We start from the raw sequence: 19,885 nt of genomic DNA, 5'->3' as shown, positions 1-19,885 counted from the left end.
AAGAAAATATAACAAATATCGAGGTGGTTCAGACAGCCTCCTGTTTCTCTTCATGATGGGCTAAACAAGTGATACCTTAGACAGTGGTACAGTCTGAATCTCTTCAGTGCCCAACATCTTCTTATCTGTTGAGTTAGAATATTCTTGCCCCCATCAGCAATTGCAGAGCATTTTTATTTTTGGCTTTCATGTCCTGAGGAATGGTAGTTTAAAGCTACAGCTCTAGCCTTCTTAGCTGAATGGATAGCATTTCTAGGAGCTGCATTCTCTTTAGAGAGGAGTATTTTCTATCTACCTTGACACAGGGAGGGAGATTTTAAGGTCTCTTATATGGAAGAAAAATTTTTCTTTATTAGAATAAAATTAAATCTGATCATCATCTGTTTGGCACTATGATACTCCCTCTCTAATAACATTAAATAGTTCTACAGTTGTTCAGGGCATTGCATTTAATCATCTCAGTCCCAATATTGTATAAGCTATAGAAGCATTAGCATAGAAGAAGGTATGGGCATGGCAGAAGGTGACGGAAATAACAGAAATGGTCAGAAGTTACATAATATGATAATAACTATCAGGCATTTGTTTTGTGCCAGCTGCATGAGCAGACATGACATACGTATGCTACATACAGTGTATCTCTTAATTCTTATAACATTTGTATGAGGTTGTTGAATATTTTATTTTTCATATAAAGAAAGTGAGCCTGGGAACAGTCAGCCTTTTGAAGATGGTTACAAATCTATTATAAAATAGAATGCAGATGAAGTATAGTTCATCTCTTCCCTACACCATGATGCCTCTCAATAAAGCAAAACAAATGAAAAAGGAAATGGTTTGCTGCAAACCAATTGCAAACCACAAGAAATATTGAATGAAAGAGCAAAGTATGTATTACACAGAGAGTGATTTAAACTTGGTGGGGAGAAATAAAACATTTCATTGTTTCCCTGCATAGCAGAGAGTAGAGGGAAAAACTGAAGAAGCAGTGAAAACGATGATTTCCTGAAGGGATCAAATATAGGCTTCCACAGAAAATGAAGTTTTAGAGGAACAGTGGAAACTGAAGAAGTAGGAAGGACTGAACGTAGAGAAGTGATAAATGCAATTAAGAGACCAAAAGAGAGAGAAAAGTAATTCAGATAACTGTTATATCAGTGGCTTTCAACTTCTGACTGTAGTCCACAGTAAAAAATACATTTTACACGGGAACCTAGTTAACTAACACTGCGTGTGTGTAAGTGTGTATACATACATATATATATTTAGTGATATATATCCTTAGATATATCTTTTTCACTAAAACAGGTGAAAAGACAATTCAGTGAAGAAAGGATAGCATTTTTAATAAATGGTGTTAGAACAATTGGATATTCATGCACACAAGAATTGAACTTCAATCAAAATCTCTCATCATACACAAAAATTAACTTGAAACTGACCATAGACTTAAATGAAAAACCTAAAACTATAAAACTTCAAAACGAAAACATAGGAGAAAAATCTTTGTGATCTTGGGTTAGGCAAAGATTTTTTTAAATTGAACACTTGAAGTATGATCCCTAAAAGAACAAATTTATAAATTAGTCTTTATCAAAATTAAAATCTTCTCCTCATAAGACACCATTAACAGCATAAATGTACAAGGACAGACTAGAAGAAAATATTTGTGAAGTACATATTGACAAAAGGCTTATATCCAGAACATATAACTCAAAACTTTCAATAAGAAAACAAAGCAATTTTAAAAATGGGGAAAAGATTTAGATGCTTCATCAAAGAAGATATGTAGATGGCAGATAAGCACAAGATGCTCAGCATTACTAGTCATTAGAAAAGTGCCAATTAAAACTGCAATGAGATACCACGACGCACCTATTAGCATGGCAAAAATTAAGAAGACCAACTCCATCAAGTTTGGCATGGATGTGGAGAAAGTAGACACTGCTGGTGGGAATGTAAAAGGAAACAACTACTTTGAAAGGCAATTTGGCAGTTTCTTAAAAAGTTGATATAACTGCCATATGATCCAGCTATTCCACTCCTAGGTATTTACTTAAGAGAAGTGAAAGCGTCTTTCCATACAAAGATCCGTACAGAAATGTTTATAGTGGCTCTATTTGTAACAGTCCCAAACTGAAAATAATCCAAAAATCCATCAACAGGTAAATAAATAAACTGTTACATAGCTATACAATAAAAAGGAATAAAGTATTGATTGGCACATGTTATAATAAGGATGATCTCAAAATGATTATGCTTAGTGTAAGAAGCCAGACAAAAGAGAGTGTATACTGTATAATGTCATTTATATAAAATTCCAGAAAATTTAAAGTAATCAAATAGTAACAGAAAACAGATAAGTGGCTGCCTGGGTGTGGGAAAAGGGCAGAGAGTGAGAAAAGAGGATTTACAGAGGAGCATAAGGAAACTTTTAGGGGTGAGGGATGTGCTCTTTACCTTGATTGTGGTGATATTTCATGGATAAGGTTGCCAGATCTAGCAAGTAAAAATATATGGCACTCAATTAAATTTGAATTTCATCTAATTTTTTTAGTATGACCATACACCATGAAATGTTTGAAACATACTTATGCTAAAAAAAATTATTCACTGTTTATCTGAAATTCAAATTTAACTGAGTATCCTGTATTTATCTAGCAACCTTGTTCACATATGTACACACACATAAAACTTAAGAAATTATACACTTTAAATATATGCAGTTTATTTATATGTCAGTTACACCTCACTAAAGTTATTGGAAAAAAAGAAGGAACTAAAGTTAACCGAGGAAGATGTAATGACTTTCCCAAGTCTTCTCAGCCAATGGGAGCAAGGCCAAGGCCAAAATCTCAATTGCCATTCTCCCAGTCCAAGTGCTCCTTCTATCATACCGAGGTGATTCTAGAAGAAAATATTTGCTCACAAGGATGGAAAAATAGATCCCCAAGGTAAGGATATGCATGGATATGGACTTGTAAGGAACTTTAAATTAATTTATAATTTATAAATTTTTGCTCTCATGTGGCTTTGTGAGTGTAATAGTTCATCCTGTTCACAAATCCATTTTAAAAAGCAAAGTGCTGCAGCATAGTGGAATCTATTCTTGGAATAATTAAGGAGTCATTTTATTTCAATCCTTTTAACTATCTGGGAGTACAACCAGTCCCCTGGCTGTGTAAGTAGAGAAGGGTAAAGGTGTAATGAAAGGTACAAAAAGGTAAAGAGTACCTATCTACTGATTATCATTTCCTCGCTTTTACAACGAAGTATTGCTCAGTAAACTAAATAGCAGGTCATGTGTTTTCCTTATAGCATAATTTTAGCTATTTTCTCTTGATTATTATATCATTTACAAAGCTGAGAAATATCACTTCCTAGACTAAATTGCCCTGGTCTAAATGGAAGTCACTTCCTGCCATCTAGAAACAGACAATCCTTTCCTGATGTACTGTTTACCCAGAGAATAGAGAATGAAATTGCCATATCTCATGGAGGCTCAAAAGCGTTATTTTAATAACTGACGTTTTCAGTGGTCTGTAATTGTGATGTGTCTTACTATCAATGCCTATATTTAAAGTGGTGCATGTCTTTTCTCTTTTTCGAAGTGAAGCTGTTGTTAAGTCAATAGTACATTTTATAATGCATAGCACCACAGCTGGGGTAGCTGTTTCTGCCATTCCAGTGTTAGTTACCTTCTCTCTGGAGTAGGCAGTGAGGACCTCCATCACTCAGAGCACTTACGCAGCAATGCGTTCCCTGTCAGTATAATTCTTACCTGATGTTGTTATTTCTACTCTATCTATATAATTTAGTATCCCACCGAACTTTTCTATATTTTATTTGCATTGGCAGGTTAACATGTTTGCTTTTCCTCACTGGTCGCTTATGTAACTCTAAAATAAGGAAATCTATGATAACAAGGTCAGAAATAAGATAGGGCCAAATAAACACTGCAAAGCAGCATAAAGCAATGCTCTCTGCTGGGACCTATTGTACAATTAGAAAGTGAACTCTCTCATGCAATACAGTACATAAATGAAATACTTATTTTTGCAGCGATGTAATCTACTATTTGACTCTAACAAATAGGGAAGCTTCTTATCTAAAATATGCGTGGAGGAGGGGTAAGATAAAAGGCAAATATGAAACACACTCTAGATAAGGGGTTAGAAAATGTGGCCCGTGGGCTCATTCTGGCTCGATGCCTGGGTTTGTGCAGTTCGAAATGGTCTCTAACTTTGTAAATGGTTGAAAAAATTAAAAGAATATCTGGGGATGTGAAATTATGTAAAATTCTAATTTCACTGCTCATAAGTAAAGTTTTATTGGAACATAGGCACACAATAGTTTACATACTGTCAATGGCTGCTTTTGTACTGCAATATCCCGCAAGCCTAAAATACTTACTCTCTGGCCGTTCACAGAAAAGTTTGCTGACCTCTGCTCCGATCAAAGGGTTTGAATAGAGAGAAATCCCAACAACTGCACTCTCCCTTGCATTTTGTAAAGATGAGTTCTGAAGGAGCCCCTGGCTTGTCTCCGTTTTTTGATATTATTTCAGTATAGAGTCATATCCTCAAGTATGAGAGCATAAACACCAAATGAGTTATAATTCAGCATGTGATCAAGAACCACAGGAGAGTAAAGTAGTGACTTTAAATAATTTCACGTCATCTTAAAAGTCGATTGTAAAGCAATAAAAAGTTGCAATGTATATGCTCACGCGTGCGCACGTGAGATTTCTTTTCTTTTCCTTTTATTTATTTATTTATTTCAGTGAGAAATGTTTCCCTTTATGCTTTGTAGCAGATACTTTTCTTCCTCTCTAGAGGGCTTGTATTTTATTTGGGTGTCTACCATGACCTCACATGACTCAGGATTAGACTCTGATTCATCCAAGCCAGTCACTGAAAACCCAATCCTCTTGCTAGTGCTTGGTTTTAGGGGAGAGATGAATGACTCAGTCCTGGCCAATAAACAGAGAGAGGAATTCACCTGGGGTTTTCTAGGAAAAGCTTCTCCACATCGAAACATATACATTCCCTCTTGGGCATACCGTCTGCATATGACACCTGAAACTGTGACAGCCTCCTTGAGAACTGAAGGCGACCTGGTACACTGAGCACAGAGATAGGAAAAAATCTGTGTTTCTGAAGACATCATTGACTCATTGAATTAAACAACCCTGAATTCCTTCTACCTTAGAAGATCGTATTATATGACATAATAATTTTTCTTATTATTTAATCCATTTTTTGATGGATTTCCTGTTTAGGTTTTTATTACTCTGATGGGTTTTTATTGATTCTACACACATAGATCTTGTTAATATCCTTTTTCATGAGAATGTTTAGAGCCTCTCTCCATGAATGATAAAGAGTTTCTTAGAGTATTTCATGCACATTTATACTATGAAAATCCCAAGCCAAAAAACCCCAAATGCTGAAACCTATTTATTACTATGTACTTAGATTTCCCCTTCGGGTGGGATGAACATATGGAGAATCACATGGATGCAGAGTTTTGTCAAGATAAGTCTGTCAGTGTTCTTTTCCAAGTAAAAGTCCAGAGATGTTTATAAAATTTTTGATGTTACTTTCTTTCACTACTCACCAGGAAAAATACAGAATTTTATATTTTTGGATTAACACCAGCAACTTTAATGATAAAGTACTTGTTCTTTCAACAAATATTACCAAGCATTTGCTTACAGTATTGCACTGCTCCAGAGTGCTTTGGAAGTTACAAAGCAAATAGAAGACAGTCCACATCTCTAAAGGGCACTAACAAGAGGTTGCTTGACAGGCAGAGCGACAAGCCATACACTCATGAAACAGCTAGGAAACCTAAGCACGTACATGAAACATAGATCAAGCAGTACTTTAAAGTTTCAGTGAATAATAATATCTGTCCTGAGAGCAGATGATGTTTCCTAAAGGAGGTGAACGTGGTCTCCTTTAGATTGTATGGTATGTTAGCCCGTTCCGGGCTGCTATAATACAATAGCATAGTCTGGGGGCTTATAAACAAGAGAAATTTATTTCTCATAGTTCTGGAGGCTGAGCAGTTCAAAATCAAGGCATCTGGTGAGGGGCAGCATCCATGTCTGGTGAGAGCCTGCTTCCTGGTTCATAGGTGATCATTTTTTCCCTATACCCTCACATGGCAGAAGGGTCTCTTTTATAAAGGCACTAAACTCTCTCATGAGAGCTCCACCCTCAAGACTTAATCACCTCCCAAAGGCTGCTCCTCCAAATACCATCATATTGGGCTTGAGAATTAACATATGATTTGGAAGGGACACAAATATTCAGTTGATAGTGTCTGAGAAACCAGAACAACAGAGGCCATGTCATATTCATCTTTGTTCACACGGTGCTGGATACACAGTAGGGTGCCATCAATATTAGAAGAACCATTGATTGAATGATGCATAAGTATTAAGTGAATTCTCTAATTCTTTATAGCTCTGAATTCCAATTCATAATTCTATGCATAATTATCCTATAAATTACCCTATTGACACAATAACGCCATGAGTTTTTGAAGGCAGTTTGAATTATCGCAAGTTACACTTAATATTTTCAGATTGTCCATGGGAGGTTTATTGTTTGGAAGAATCACAAATGTAAATAGCAAAGATGTTTCTACCTGATGTTTATTTGACTCTTTCAGGTATTTGATCAACTGAATCTTTGTTTGTTCAATGGTTAGATCCTTTGCATAATTGCACCACCTGGATTGAAATTCAGTGTTTAAAAATGTCCCAGTCCATGAGTCCATTTTGCGATAACTGTTGGAATTGGGGAGTTCTATCCCGTTTAACAGTTGTAGTCATTCATCTTGAAAATTATCCCCTCTCTTCTTGCCCCCACTTGCAGGTGTGAGATGTGGCCATTAGAGTTTGTCTCATAGTTTCACATTCCCACCACCTGCACATCGATTTGCCTTGATTTGCCCTATAAGCCCTGCTGTTCTGCATAGCACATCTGCAATGGCCGATGTATGTCCATAGTGTTAACAGATTTTCAAATATATTTATTAAAACACTTATTTCAATGTTCCACTAGATTCCTTTCGATTTATTTCCTTGTTATATTTTATTATGGTCACTGAAGTGGAGCATTGGCCTCATGAGACAATATTATAGAAAGAAGTAAAATTACTATGAGTTCTCATCCTTTTCTCTTAAAAATAAATATGAAAAGTAGTTCTTCCTCTGACCTCACTCTTGAGAGTCATATCATAAAGTCCAGAATAGGAGAATTTAAGGCAGCTCTGGAAGTTATACTGCTCTTTAGACATGTAAAGAAGTGTTTGGTTCTCTTTCAATATGACTTTATGTACTTCCAGGCTTATGATAGAATTCTTAATTCACTTATGCAACAAACAATTTACTTCAGCATTCAACACATATTTCATGAGGATCTACTATGTTCAAAGCACTGTGCTGGCAATTAAGAGTTTATAAAGATAATACACGCACACATACATAATAGAATATTATTCAGCCACGAGAAAGAAAGACATTCTGCCATTTGCAACAACATGGATGACCTTAAGAATGGTATGCTAAGAGAGATAAGTTGGAGAAAAGACAAATAGTGTATAATATCACATATGCAGAATCTAAAAAAAAGCCAAACTTATAAAAAAAGTAAAATGGTGGTGACCAGGGGAGGGGAGTTGGGCTATAGGAGAGATGTTATTTAAGGGTACAAATCTGCAATGAGTAGTAAACAAGCCTTAAGGATTTAATGCACAGTATAATGAATATAGATTGCAATATTATATATAATCATCAAACTTGAGAAACTAGACATTATTTCAATTACTAAAAATGATAATCATGTGACAAGATAGAGGTTCTAATTATCACTACAATGATAATCAAATTATAATATATAAATGTATCAATTCAACATGTATACCTTAAATTTACGCAATGTTATGTGTCAAATATTTTTCAATTAATAATATTGTTTTAAGTTTAAAGATATAAATAAAATATAGTCTTTACCCTCTAGGAGCTTACAAATAGAGAAGATCCAATAAGTATAATATTAAAAAATGTAATTAAAAGAAACTACTGTAAAGGCAGCACCCTAAATGTCTAAATTTGAGTTGGGGGATTTAGGGATTTTTTCAGAAAAGGCAGCACTCACAACAAGCCTTGAAAGATAAATTTTAATACCGAGAAAAGGTGAAAAAAATCTAAGATTCAATAAGGCTAGGATCAGGTGATAAAGACTCTAGTCAGCAGCAATCCCAAGAAATCTGAATGAAAAAATTTACAGGCACCGGAGGAAATCATTTCATGTTTTTTTTAGAAGCAGAGATATTTTATCTGAGTTTTAGATCACTCCTGGCAGCTGTTTGGAGGATGGATTAGAAAGGAGAAAAACTAGAGCCAAGACTAGTTAGGAGATTATGTGACGATTCAGGTGAAAAATAATGAAGGATTGTTTACTTTAATTACCTGTCCCTTAACTAAAATGTAAGCTCCAAGAAGGCAAGGTGTTTGCTTTGTTCGCTGCTGTATTCTCAGCACTCAGAACAGTGCCCGACACATAGTTTACTAAATATTGGTTAAATAAATGAATAAATCGATGAAAAAAATAAATGAATGAATTAATGAATGAATTAAATGAAACAATTCAAGTGCAGAAAAGAGGTCAGAAAGAAACATTTGTCTCAGAAGTGAATCCTCTTTTTCTATTGACACACACCATAGCTAGGTTCATTTCGAGTGTTGGCAACAAATGAAGTTTGTTGGAAAACCTCCCAGGCTCGCCTGTCTGTGCTCTTTCCAGCCTCTGTGGCATCTGCTCCTTCAACGCCCACCATCTTCCCACCATCTAGAGCAGAGGTTGGAAAGCTACAGCTCCTGGATCAAATCGGTCCCGCCACCTGTTTTTGTGGGGCTTGTGAACAAAGAATAATTTTCACATTTTCAAATGCTTGAGAGAAAAGCAAAAGAAGAATAATGTTTTGTAAAATACACGAAATTGCATGAAATTACAATTCCAGTGTCCATAAATAAAGTTTTATTGAAACACAAGCTCACGTGTTTACATATGGTCAATGGCTGCCTTGTCCCTACATGGCAGAGTTGAGTCATTGAGACAAAGACCATATGGCCCACAAAGCCAAATTATTTACTCTCTGGTCCTTTACAGGAAAAGTTTGCCAACCTCTGATCTGGAAAAACTCTTAGGAAAGGATTTGAAGCTTACTCACAATAAGGAATAAATCATTTATCAGTGAAATCTCCTAAAATATATATTTTAAGTGTAGTAGGTAAGACAAAGCATCAAATTTAACAACAACAACAACAACAACAACAATAAAACAAGGGGAAAAGATAGTATTCATAATACTAGCTGTATATCATGTGCCAAGTTCTCAGCTAAACATGTCTTTAAATAAAATTGATTATCTCTTTCCCTTGCAACAAAGCTGCAAGACAGCCATCACTTTTCTCATTTTATAGATGAGGAACCTAAAATTCAGAGGCTGGATAATTTTATCCCGGATCACAAAGCCAACACAAGACAAAGCCAACATTTGAACCCACAGTAGTATAGCTTCAAAACCACATCCTTAACTTTAGAATTTCAAACACAAACGAGCAAATAATGTTGGGCATGCACACAGCGGAGAGGGGAAGTGGCATCTGCCTACCGTCCTTGAAATTGCAGTTTCTCCAGGGCAGGAAGATGGAGAAAAGTGGAACAGGGAAGCTTGGTACGGGTTTTCATGGAAGTGCATCTCCTTCCCCAGCATAAGGAGGCTATCATGGCGGAAGAGGAGGTAGGGCTGATTGAGCAACCCTGGGCGGTTCTATTTAAGTATTACAGCTGCAAATCATCCCACTGAAGTTGGCCCTGGGACATGAAAGAGAAGGCCAAAGAAGAGGAGCACCTGAGGGTTTTATTAACCCAGAAAGTGCCAACTTCATTGCTGGCTAATGAGGGTTGGAGTTTCTGGGAAGAGGATGAAAGATCCAAGAAAAGTTGCCAGAGGATGAAACAACAACAACAACAACAACAACAACAACAACAACAACAACTAGAAACCACATACTACTACATACACCCCAAGGGATGCAGCAACAGTTGAACAGAGATGATCATTGTTAAAGCAAATATAAAGAAACCATAGATTGGATACGAGTTGGAAGGTTTACTTTTATGCAGGGAATCGGATCCAGTATAGAGTCTAGGCTCTGGGGGATGGAGTTTGGGAGAGGAAACGTGGGTCATTAAAGCCAAACACTTGTGGAACTCTCGTTTGGGAAACCGCATTTCTGCATGTTGCTGGTTGAGTAGTGACATGCAAACCCTTTGCTTAGGTAGGACTGGGCTGGCTACAGGAGACTCACTGTGAGTGTGGGGCCCACCCCAGACGATGGCATCCAGCTGCCTCTGCTTCATAGGCAGGTGCTTGAGTTGGCTGTGTGGCCGGGGCAGGGTCTTCCCAGGAATCTTATCTGCTCTGCACATTGCATCACTCTATTTCTAAGGCACAGGTGAGGAAATGGGGGATTAGAAAAGTCCAGTGACTTGACTAAACCACGGAGAAAGTTGATTGGAGCCCCCCATGTACACACACAATTTTGTTTTGCGGAACATATGTACTTCCCATCACTCTGTCTAAATCTAAGTGCTTTTGACTCAGCTGTCAAGTAATGGCTCTCTTTAAAAATTTATTGCAGTCCACATAGAAACTAACTGAGAAACTAACTACAAACAATCTGCTCTCACACTTGTGGTAGTATGTGGTGATGACAAAATTTTAACAATAATGGAAACTTTACACAGAGGATCAATATTTCCCCAAATCTGTTAGTGTCTGTTGGATTCATATTTGTGACCCCGTGGCCCAGTGAGAAAATATTCCATGTTTAGATAAGTTTGTGAGATGCTTCGTTACATAATTGTAAACAGGTTTATTTACCATAGGGTTTCTCGGAACTTTTAATATGCCTTCATATGTTGTGCATATCTAAAAGGCAAATGTAGCAAGCAGTGTTCCCAAAAGTATTTGACTATGAAGTGCTTCCCCCTCACACATATATCTTCATGGTACGCTCCTGGGAAACATTTGGAAAAACACTTGGGCTAAATATACACTGAAATTCCAGCAAGACTAACATAGTTTTTCTGTAGTTCATCCTGTTTAGAGGAGATTGCAAAAATCTCCTTATGACAGGAATTTTGTAGATGAGACCCCAACACCTGTCATATTGAGAGAGAAAACAGATTTTCATGCTCTGGCCATTCTATACTTCACCAAAGTCGTTATATTTAAGTGAAAACCTGAAGCGGATTAAATCGAAGCCATAATGTATTCATCAAGGGAAATTAGACATAGTGAACACTCAGTGCATCGAGGGGAGCAATGAAGATTAGGAAGCTGTGAAAACATCTGCCAAAACTATGTGTCTGAAGAGCGATTTCTCATGTTTTCAACTTCCTTGAAAAGCTTAGATTCTTTTTCCAAGCACAGACTTGTTACCACATTCATCATTCCATCGAGTACCTGGTCAAGGTCCTCACCCACCTGTGTTCTCTGCAAATACTGAGCTCCCTGATCCAAGAGCAAAATGAGAGGAGCTACAGGGTCAGGGGGGGCCCGGGTGGTGTTGTGACAACAGACAGCTTCTGCCTCCAAGGTCAACTTTCGGTAATAAGAATGAAGTTCCTTCTGTGAATCCATAATCTGCCCATATAATCCTGTGCCCATTTTGGTCCTAGGACTTCTGAAACTCTTCCTGGGCCAGCATCTCATTGTCTATTTTTAGGCCGTATCACTCTTCCCAAAAGTCTTAGCTCTCCTCTATACTTTCACATCATCAACTTTCAATATCAAGTTTATTTCAGTGATCTTTTCCCAAACCACCTCTTATTTTTGCTTGTTTTACCCACTATCACAGTTCATTGATTCCTTCCTGTTCATTGTCTCACATTTAGAATATCAATATTTATGAAATACCTCTGCCTTTGGTCATCATCTGATAGAAGCCGTCCTTACCTGAAAGTCTTCTCCGTTTTCCAATTATTTCTGACACACTTGTGGAATTTTCTAATTCTCATTTCAGATTTTACCCATCTAGATAAAATTCCTCAACATCTGAAGGCCAACATCCTGCAAATGTGGTATGAGTGAGGATTTTTAATGTATAAAACATGTCTGTAATAAGTTGATTACTATTATAAGCAGTTTAGTTGGGCAATTGAAGGCCCAACCTGTGAGGCAGTGTGTCAGGGAGTAAAGAGTTTGTTAGTTGTGACCCTGGACAAGTAACTGATCTTTCTGTGCCTCGTTTTCCCCACCTACAAACTGGGGAAGATATACTACCTACCTCATTTGATTATTACAAGGATTAATTGAATTAACATGTATAAATGGCTTATAACAGCACCTAGGACATAGCAAATGCCATATAATTATTAGCTATTATTATTTCCGCCATTTAAAATAACAAAAGCATCTCAGAATGAAGTGCAGAGATTTTTTTTAAGTATGTTTTTTCTGTATTTTTCAGGCCCAGATTATAAAAAGGATTATATACCTAAAATTTATCAGCACATGGCTTATGTAGGCGAAAAGCGTCCAGCACTGGAAAAAACCGGAGATCTCAGATATTTATGGAGGCCTGCCTCAAACAGAAGCTTTCCAATGAAATATAGACACGAGTATGCTGGTGAAATTGGTTGGGGAATACCAGAGCATAATTTTATCAACAAAACAAGGCTTGAGACTGGCTTTCACATTAAGGTAATGCTCTAAATTTATGTTCGTCATAGCATACTTTTTATTTGAATTCTGCCTGAGTTTGCTTCCATAGGAAGCATCCTGCTCTTGGTCTGTCATGGAGAAGTAATGAGATTTGAGTTTTGCAGAAAAGTGAATGTGTGAATAAATGTCCTTGCTACCATCCTCCTCGGTTAGGCCCCTTAATACATGAGAGGAGAGGAGTGAAGAAAATGAAGCCGTGGGTAATCCAAAAGCACTGGTGTTTGGCTTGTGGATACTCTCAGATTCACATTTATGCTGTGACATTCACACACTTCCCATCCCAACACCACCTTATGAGTGGGTGGTGTAAAGGAAGCGGTGCTGGACAGCATCCATCCACACTGCTCACGAATGAGCCCCGATCGCCAAAATCCACAGTGTCGATAAAGCCTTTGAATCAGGTAATCCAGAGGGCTCTTAGAAACCTTGTCTTATCGCTCTCCCTTGGTGATATGAATGCCAGCACGAGCCCGTATAGTCTCCTGTGAAACAGAAGACAGACAGGTGATTTTAGAAGTAAAATCTCAGAATTCAGACTTTTTCCAGGTAAGCTTTGCATTATCTGAAAATAGAACATGTATCAATTATGCAATAACTGGATTTCCTCAAATTCTTAAGGCAATATAGTACAGCCTCATATGGTAAAGGTTTTTGTTTTTTTTTAAAAAAAGCCATTCTCTGGCCCAGTCTGCACAGCAGTACAGGAAAGTGGTTGGCAGCTTAGTCTTGGACATTTCTGAAGACCTGGGTTCAAATCCTGACCTGAGGTTGGTCTGGCTCCGTGACCTTGGGGTGGTGAGCTCACCCCTCTGCGTTTCTGCTCTCTCCTCTGCCACCTGACCTTGCTTAGAGTGTTCACTTCACAAAAATCTCTGAATTCTATCCTAGTTCTGTCCCCTACAAACTGTGAGTAACCTCAGGCAAGTTCCTTAACCTCTGTGTTTCAGTCTCTTCGTTGTGGATCTTAGTATTTACTCAATCTGGCTGTTGTAAACATTTAGACAAGTTAATATCTGCAAAGTGCTGGGAACCGTGTTTGGCATGTAAGTGGCACTCTACGTGTTTAATATTATCATTGTGGGGATTGAATTGAGAATATGAGAATGCACTAAGCATGGCGCGTTGCATGGGGCTGGCATCTGCATCTCAGCTCTTGGAGCTGTGGTTGTCGCAGCTGATGTTACTCAGTGCCCGTTAAACAAAACAAACACTGAGGTTCTGAAATTGCACCCTCCGCCACTTAGGCCACAAAGATGAAGATCACAAATGTGCTTCCATATCTGACCTGAAATGTTCTGTATTTTGATTGGCGGGATGGTAACGGGCACAGTCATTTATCAAACTCATCAAAGTGTACATTTAAAATGGCTATAGTTTTGTGCATGTAAATTATACCTTAATAAAAATGCAAATTATGTTACAGAATATAGGGACCACAAAATATTGTCAAATTGGTTATAGCACATAGCTGTTTAAAATTCGTCCCTGGGAGAAATAAATTTACTTGAGTCAAAATAAAAAGAAAAGAAAAGAAATTCGATTAAATTTCAAAACTGGCCACAAGCAAAGAGAGTACGGCTCTAAAGGAAGGCAGCTGGTTTGAAGAGAATCCAGAACTTTCGTTGCCTTACTGCTTCTCTTTGGGCAAGGCCTGGCTTTGGCACGTGGCCCTCAATCTGTCTGCCCATCTTGAGTGTGTATTGCTTCTCTTCCTTCTTCGTCTTTAACTTAAGAACACATTTGTCTGCTCAGATGAAGTTCAGTCCAGCACTCCTTGCCCTTGGAAGCAAGCTGAGAATCCAAAATAGATGTCCACCATGACTTAGCCTTCCAGGAAGGTATTCCGTTTTTGTTTGTTTTCCATTTGTATTTCACAGGCGACTTTAAGTCACTGCTCTGCTTGGCAGCACTGTCCTCTGAACCGCTGTGGGACTGAGTGTGAGCTGTAGGATGATTTTTCTCCGCAAGCTCGTGGCACACTCAGAAGCTGATCTGGTTTGACACAAACCATAAGGGTTATTGCTTCTCATCTGTGCAGTTTCTTGGCCCCGGCATTTTGACAGTAATTGTTTTCACGGATTTACCTGTCTCAGGTAACAATCTTAAGCAATAGCTTAAAGGGTTCCTTGGCCTTAGAACTTTATAATGACAGCAAAGAGATTCACTGAGAATGACTATACATATTAACAGAGAATCAGATATAACTTTTCCATCAGTTAAGGCCTATGCTTTGTCATCGAGGCTGCTGATCTTCCCCTCTGCACCCAAAGCAGATGGCAATGTTAGTTTTTGAGTCTAGCCTCAAACTTGGATTCCTTATCAATCCAGTGCTTCAGGCAGCCACTTCCAATCAATAAGACTTGGCGTGAATTGACATTTGAGCTGATACATACACACATGTTCTATGCATAAAAACAAGCACCTAATTACAAATGATATAAGAGAGTCTGTGATGTAACGTAGGGAAATGTCTAAATCCATGTCCTTTTCTTTGGTGCCTTGTTATTGGTGGACCTCTATCACATCGCTCTGTCGCCCTCATCCGCACCAGTCCCAGTCAAGCTGGCACTTTGTTTCATTCTAACTTCAGAGGCTCCTCAGTGTCTCTGACTGAGTTCCTCCTTTTAAGCAAAAACCTTCATCCAGTGGGTTTTTATAGCCTGAACAGCTGCTCTTCCTAATTTCCCGCTCCTGGTTTGTATAGGCTGGCAGCTAAGGGAGCTCAGGCACCTTTAGTAGCCTCTTGGTAAAAGGCCTAGGGCAGCTGCTTCCTACCTGGGAATGGTCTCTTCTGTTTGGGGCTCTGGAGAGGGGGTGGGTGGGTTCTGCAGAGCATCTGGATTTTGGTAGGAAGATAACTTCCAGGCTGAGTGACTCGTGAAAAATTTCCCCACATCGCAGAGGTCAGTAAAAATCACAATATTGGGTTTCTCTGCTGGATCTTTTTCTGTTTAGCTATTTCCTACTCACTCGTATGTGGATTACAATGCCATAATAATACACGTGGATATAAGCCAGTAAAGATCACTGCTTTTGTGATTACCTTAGATTTAAGAGCAGTACATTCTTCTCCTTTTTTTTTTTTTTCCAGTGGATTTGGTTTCTGCCAAACTGTATGTGTTTTTTTTGGAAGAATATGTGGGGACCATTAAAACAATTCCTTTGGTTTTAACCTCATGCTAAACTGAGGACAATTCTGACTGCTTCTTAGCTCAGCTTGTCTCCTCTCCTCTGGCCTTTCTTTAATTCAAACTTCAACAGTATCAGCTGGCTTCCTGGTGCCTATCTTCTGCTCCTGCACTATGACCTTGTGACCAAATTATTTAAGTCACTTGATTCCCTCTCGAAACAATGTTATACTGGACTTGATGACTAACTCTTCATAGGTGTTGTCCCAAAGACAATATTAAGTAAATTAATCATAATATATATTACAACCAGTATATCATACAGTATAACAGCTTGAAAAATCTGCAGACAGTAATAAGGAGAACTGTGGGAACCCACTAAAAGATTTATACATGGTACAGTATAAGAAAATAAAAAGTAAAATCTTCAAGGCTTTAAAATTTCTGCTTCATTTTTAACTGCCACAAGTTCCATAGTTATGAAATACAAAGGGCTTCTTTGTGGTGGTTTTATGGGCATTTGAATAGATGAGTTCCTTGATGGCTGTTGAATAAACCCATCCTAGGTCGATTGTTACATTAGACATTTTTCTCAGTGTGATTTATTCAGAGAAAGTAAACATAAAAAGATACCACCGAATGAGTATTTACTATGTGAGGAAAGTACTGTGATTATTTCCATTTTACAGATGAAGAAACTGAGCTATTGATAGGTGAAGTTCCTTGCCTGAGACCACACAGCTAGTAAAGGACAGAGCCAGAATTTCAACCCAGGCGGTAAATTCAATGACTAGGTGGGGAGTACAGTGTATATGAGACGAAATGATGAAAAAGGAAGTCAGAACATTAGACTGAAGCCACTGTGTATAGTGTATGTTTTTGTTATTTTTCTTTAAGGCAAGGTCTGGCAGGGTCACTTCCGATTGCCTTCCATTATAAGGTACTGTATGCATCCTTTCTTTGTGGTTCTCTGTTTCCTCCCAGCTTACCATTCTGCATTAGTTGCACACAATATGCTTCATTTATAATATTAAAATGAATTATTAGTAGATATAACCCACATACTTGATAGAATAAGATGTAGCTCAGTAATAGTTATTTTCGATTTTTTTACTTAGTGAGTACTTTAATAGTGTTTCAAAATATATCATCAAACACAATCTTTGGATTATGGAAAAAATAGACAAGACAGTGAGGTTCTATGAAACCACATCTTCTTTCCTATACCAGCCTGACTCTGTTCATTCTTCCAAACTGTCCATCCTCACAAACAATGTCCAGGAAATTTGTAAAATTCGCCTGGGAAAAAGAACTATTGCCAGTGTGGAGTTGGTCACTATGTCGACCGCCAATGACACATTTCAGAATTTCTGGGTGTCTTTCACTGCAAATTTCTGGATTCATTTGGACGAATCATAGTCACCAAGGTTGGGTCTCACACTCTTAATCTCCAGATGTTATAATCAATAAAGAAGGTTTTTAAAAGATAAGAAAGCTTCTTTTTTTCAACCAAGTTATACAAGTAAAATAGAAAAATAGCTTTTCTAAAATTAGGCACATCTTTGGATTGTTGCTTTTCCTTCCCAGATGGGCGTGTGTGCAGTTCTCACTTTATGCTTCTTAGAGTTATTTGCATCCTAACGGGTTATGGTTTAATATAAAAATAATGACATTAGTACCTTTCATCCTGAAGTGCTATATAAAGCAATGCATTTTCTGATAGTGCGGTGAGCTTTCAGTAAGGGACTGCCACATGCTGACCATCTGTCAGGGAGGAGAAACTTCGGCGAAAGAGGCCAAATAACCGTCTTTTTTTTCCTTGAAAATAATATTAACACCATGAACCTCTTTATACACAGATGTTATATTTTCCCCATTTTATGAAACTTGGCTTATAGGATCCCTCAAGTACACGGAAGGAAGTAATTTCCTTTAAAAATTTTACTCGTTACTAAATGTAACGTAAGTAAATTTTATGTTTGACGCTTCCTTTCTCCAAGGAAGGCCATGAATACAAGGCAGGCAAGTGTCACTGATGTGCGCTGCCAAACCTGTGTTCAAAGCAGCCCCATGAAGAATAATGCATTTGAAATGAAAAGCACCTCTGCCGGTAGCTAGGGTCACTGCCACTCCCACATTCTGCTGGGTACCACAGCCCCAGAGACCCGGCGCTTCAGCAAAACACAGGGCTTTCTCGCTCTTGTTGAGGTGACTTTATAATTATTGGAGATTTGGAAAGAAATACATGCTAATTTTCGCACTTTTTGTTAAAATGTGGAAACATGAAAAAAAAAAAAAAGAAGAGGAACTCAGTGTAATTTAGAGCCTAGCGAGTGTTTCTATTCCTTCGTTAAAGAAGGCTAAAAATATTCCATAGTGGTTACTAACTTTTGAAGGGCTTGACATAACTAACATCCTGAGTATGTGTCTAAATATAAACATCACCTTTAAAAAAATTCTACTACTTAAAATTACTAATTAAGCATGTATCATTGGTTTTCAACAAATATTATTTGATGATCATAGGGAGATACAAAGCTAAGAAAAGATTGTATAAATTAGAACAAGTTCTAGTAAACCTGTAGTTTGACTCCATAGCTCCTTAAAATATATTGTCAAAGAATTCTGAAACTTGTGCATGATCAAATACCCAAAGCCCAGGTAGCTAAAATACCAGAACATCTAAATCTGACATTTATCCTGGCTTTTTAAGATCTTTGGGAAAAATTCTAAAATCATTATAAATTTAGGATTATAATTTTCCCTTACTAGTTATATACAACACTCACAGAGAACCTCAGCTGTGTTGACAAAAATGCATCGATTGCACAGCAAAGGAGACTAGCAATCTGGAGGTATCTATTCTTTCCCCAGGATTGAAACTAGGAGATCAAGAAATCTTAGTTGAGCAAATTGAAAACACTTTATTAGATATAGGAGGTCCTTTCAATGTCATCCCAGCTATGTCTCTGGGCACAAAGAAAATGGCACTGAAAATAAGTGCTGTAGGAATTCATGTGAGTTCCTTCAGTTGGGGAAGCATTCATAGGAAAGTTTCTTTGCATTGTTGAAGATTTTAGTGTGACTGCTCTGAGCAATTGGACGGCCCAATCCCAGCCTCATTCCAAATGGCTTTAAGCAACTTGAGATCTGAGATCTATTTTACTTGACTTTATACTTACAGGATCAACCCCACTCTTCCCAGTGCTTAGCATGGCATAGATGATTCTCAAGAAATATGGGAGATGGAGACTGAGATTGCTTCTTTTCTCATGCAGTGTCTTAGTTGCAAGATGCTGAAGGGGAGAAATAAATTTTTAAGTGAGCATTAGATTGAGAATTATTCTACTTTTAGCTTTCAATAGTCATTTGAAAACTATTTACCACTTATTTATTTTTTTTAAAGAAACTTATTTCTGCTATTACTGCTCACAATGCCTGAACTATATCTCTAGTGTAATTCTGTGCTGTGAAGGTAATTGGACAATTAACTTGAGAGAAGCACACTCTTAACCTTTGTCTTAACAACACTGCCAACATATTAGAAAATTCTAAAGATGAGAACAGTTGCAAAACAGGCCTTGATTATATTTTAGAAACTATGCACTGAGCACAAATAGAGACTTGGGGAAACTGTTGTGTAGCTTTTTTGTAGCTTAAATAGTTGAATCTGCTCAGATTTCAGACTCTAGTGGGGATTATCAACCAATTCTGAATAAAGGGCTCATAACAAAATAATTGGTTACTCATCAAAAATCTTAACAATTCCTAACAGAGTAAATTCTAATTTTGCTTTAAAACAAAATCGTAATGTATCTTAAATTATAGGAATAGTGTTATGAATAATAATGATCCATAATAAATGAGGAAAATATTTATGTCCTTGGAGAAGTACAGGGAGAAAAGAAGAAATATTTTCTCTAAGAATAAATGCGGCAAGTTGGCAT

General features: G+C 37.5%; 1 long non-coding RNA gene across 1 annotated transcript; it reads right to left on the bottom strand.

Moving 5' to 3' along the window:
* Positions 1 to 7,495: 7,495 nt before the first annotated feature.
* On the bottom strand, positions 7,496 to 18,040 carry LOC120613456 (uncharacterized). The gene is made up of 2 exons (XR_005655711.1): positions 17,618 to 18,040; positions 7,496 to 13,292 (listed from the first exon to the last, which is right to left on the bottom strand). It is a non-coding gene; the product is annotated as an uncharacterized LOC120613456 (long non-coding RNA).
* Between the last annotated feature and the right edge of the window lie 1,845 nt (positions 18,041 to 19,885).

Source organism: Pteropus medius, unplaced genomic scaffold, assembly GCF_902729225.1.
Source record: "Pteropus medius unplaced genomic scaffold, Ma_sr-lr_union100, whole genome shotgun sequence".
Taxonomy (NCBI): Eukaryota; Metazoa; Chordata; class Mammalia; order Chiroptera; family Pteropodidae; genus Pteropus; species Pteropus medius.
This window is presented reverse-complemented; position numbering and strand designations above follow the sequence as displayed.